The 3,005-nt window shown below is 42.9% G+C and overlaps 1 protein-coding gene across 1 annotated transcript in view; it reads right to left on the bottom strand.

The window, feature by feature from the left end:
• Nucleotides 1-3,005, bottom strand: part of LOC116699375 (receptor-type tyrosine-protein phosphatase N2) — a gene marked incomplete at its 3' end in the record, with an annotated part of 318,251 nt that overhangs the window by 3,966 nt on the left and 311,280 nt on the right.

The following is a 3,005-nucleotide window of genomic DNA, read 5'->3' as shown; positions in this document are numbered from 1 at the left end:
CACACACACACACACACACACACACACACACACACAAAGAAAAAGACACACATAAAAAATGGTGTTGGATTGTGTTCATGGGACCGTCAAGATAATCCAGCTAACATTTGTCAATCTGGTGTTTTATATCCCTCCCTTTAGAACAGCAAAAGGCAATTACACTCACACACACACACATACATACACACACACACACACACACACCTAGGTGATGTTTTGTTGCCGGGATGAAAAAAGATAAAGATCCAAACACACACGTCATGGTCTTAAAAGAAGCGGAGCTGATCCTAAAGCTCCTCGTTGACCTTTGGAGTCGTCCTGTAGCCTTCAGCACAGGCTGGTTGCCCTCCAGAGCTCTGTCAGCCTCTGCCAAAGTCTGACATGCCTGTGTGTGTTTGTGTGTGAGTTGTTCACTTGTGTCTGGACGGGCACAAGCTGTTGCCCGACTGGTGACCTGCCCCCCCAGCTGATGACAGCGAGGCCACATTAGGTCACATTAGACATGGTGATATATGACAAACAGATTAGAGACCTTTTAGACACAAACAGAGACATTCATCTGCATGTGAAGTGTATATGTGACCAATTTATTAATTATGTTTTGGGAAGATCTGTCCATGAAGTCAAGTCTGTTTTAATGTATTTTGGTTTAATGTTTTTATGAACAATTAACAGATTGCTTTTTTTATTTTCAATGAGTTAATAGTGGTTTGTAAGTAAGACCTTTCAAACTACAGGACAGAAAAGTATTCAAGATGATTGGTGATGGTAGACTGTATATAAAGCCCCCCCCCCCATGTTAGCAGATGGAACATGGGCCAAACTAATAAAAAGAAATACAGATTTTCCAAATATGGTCGTCTACAAGCAGCCCAAAGTGTTAATTGTCTGGTGAGTTTGGTTGGCCCATAGCTGGGAGATTTTGGTTTCGCCTCTGTACACTGGGAGGAAGTGGAGACGCGTCCTCCTTCCTTTTTACCCTCTATGGGGGCCATGCACAGCCTGCTCGACACTGTCTTTTTCATTTATTTACCTTTTCAAGATTGGACCAAAGCTGAAACTAAGAGGCTTTTATTTTTAAGTTTGACGGGAAGTTCCAGTCTTTAGCTTGTCATGTTTCCCTGCAGTCAAGAATCACGCCTGATTCTAATTCAGGGCTCCCATTACCAAGCTGTTTCTCCACATATTAGGCTTATAATATTCATATCAATCACTATCACAGAGGTATCCATATTGCTGTATATGCTGGCAGATGTCCAAACAGCGTTGTATTACCAAAGCAAGCATTGCATGTTTGACACAAGATAATTCTGCTGTCATCAACGGTACTTTCCCATCTTACTGTAAAAGATGTTGTCGCAGTATATTAAATCCTTACGCAACATGTGTGCTGAGAGGTTTTTGTGTAGAAATGAAGCAAAAGCTGATCAATTGTTGTTAAGTCCATTTTTGTCTTTAAATATGACATTTGGGTCAGGCTTTTAAGGAGTGAAAGGAATACAAACTTGGAAATACATTCCAAAACCTAATGTATTCAAGTAGATTTATCAACAAATAGTCCTGAGGTTTTAGGCTCTTAATGCGCTTGTATGTAAAATAATTCTTTTTGCTATTAATGTGGCTTTCTTTTAGTTAACAGCATTTCTTAGATTACAAATATCTCCTGGCAGGCTAATAAAGTTAAAACTCACATTGAGCTTATAATGGGGTCATGTCATGTCCTAATGTCATACAAGCATAACTAACAGCTTCAGGTCCACAACCACTGGCTGAATAAGGAGCAGAAAGACCATTTGAAAAGACCAGAGGAAGAAAAGCTGGAGACCGACAGAGAAAGTAGACGAGAGGAAGAGAGGTGGCAGCAACAGTAATATTCACAAAGAACAAGAACAAGAAAAAACATTTCATTTGTTTCCTCTCCTCCTCCTCCTCCTCCTCCTCCTCCTCTATCCAAATGCTGATGAAACAAAAAGCACAAGAATTCTCTTTACTTCTTCCTTGTTGTGACACATAATAACATTTCTTGTTCTTGCCTGCATGAAGAGGGCCATGAATGGTGGGAGAGCTGCTCATTCACACGACTTTCTTATTCGGTTTCACAGGTTCTGTGAGCTTTTTTCTTTCTTTTTACAACACAATAGACTCCCTTCAGCAAGGAAAGCTGCAACACACTACTCTCTGCTTTAGATTTTTGTTGGGGGGGGGGTGTCTTAACAAGCCGAGGGCTATTTTGCAAGTTCTGATAAACCTCAAAATGGACGGTGTTAAAAAAAAAGCCTTATTCAAGCTCTTCATTTTACAAAACTCTCCTTGAAGGAGAAGGTGGAGGCTTGAAAAAAGGAGGAATGGTATAAAATTTCCTGCTCTGCAAGACCCTCCCTTCTGGGTGGAGGTTGAGGATTGAGGAGGGTGGGAGGGGGTGCTATAGAAGAGGAAAAGGCGAAAGGAAAAACAAAAAAAGAAAGACAGGGCCCTTGAGGAGGCAGCAAAAGACCCCCAAAAGCCCAAGCCAAGGACCGGGCTTACCATCTGGACCTGGGGGAAAAAAGCGAGAAAAAAAAATGTAGGGATGCTGAAAAGCTCTCCGGCACTTGATGGGTTTCATTTGATTCTTAAGATGAAGAGAAGGGTGGCGGGTGGAGTGGTGGGTGCATTAGAGAGAGGAGGGGAATGAGGGAGCCTTTTGGAAAAGAACAAGGGAAAACTAAACGTGAGAACCACAGCAACACCTCCTCAACCCTGCAACACCGCCATAATTCTCAGACAAATTCACAATTCATTCCTGAGAAAAAGAGTGGGAATGGAGGGGGGGGGATGAGGTAGGGAGGGTGAGGGGAGTGTTTCTGTGTCTGAGAGGGAGAAAAGAAGAGAAGGCGGTGGAACGTGTCTTTGATCAGGATGGAAGAAGCCTGCAAACCTGGGGGCCTCCAGCTTCTCAGGATGGACAAAAACCTCCAAAAGAAGGGGGGGTGGGGGTGGTGGGGGGGCATTGTAGAGCTGAGAGC

This window comes from Etheostoma spectabile, chromosome 12 (genome assembly GCF_008692095.1).
Source record: "Etheostoma spectabile isolate EspeVRDwgs_2016 chromosome 12, UIUC_Espe_1.0, whole genome shotgun sequence".
NCBI classification, from domain to species: domain Eukaryota; kingdom Metazoa; phylum Chordata; class Actinopteri; order Perciformes; family Percidae; genus Etheostoma; species Etheostoma spectabile.
This window is presented reverse-complemented; position numbering and strand designations above follow the sequence as displayed.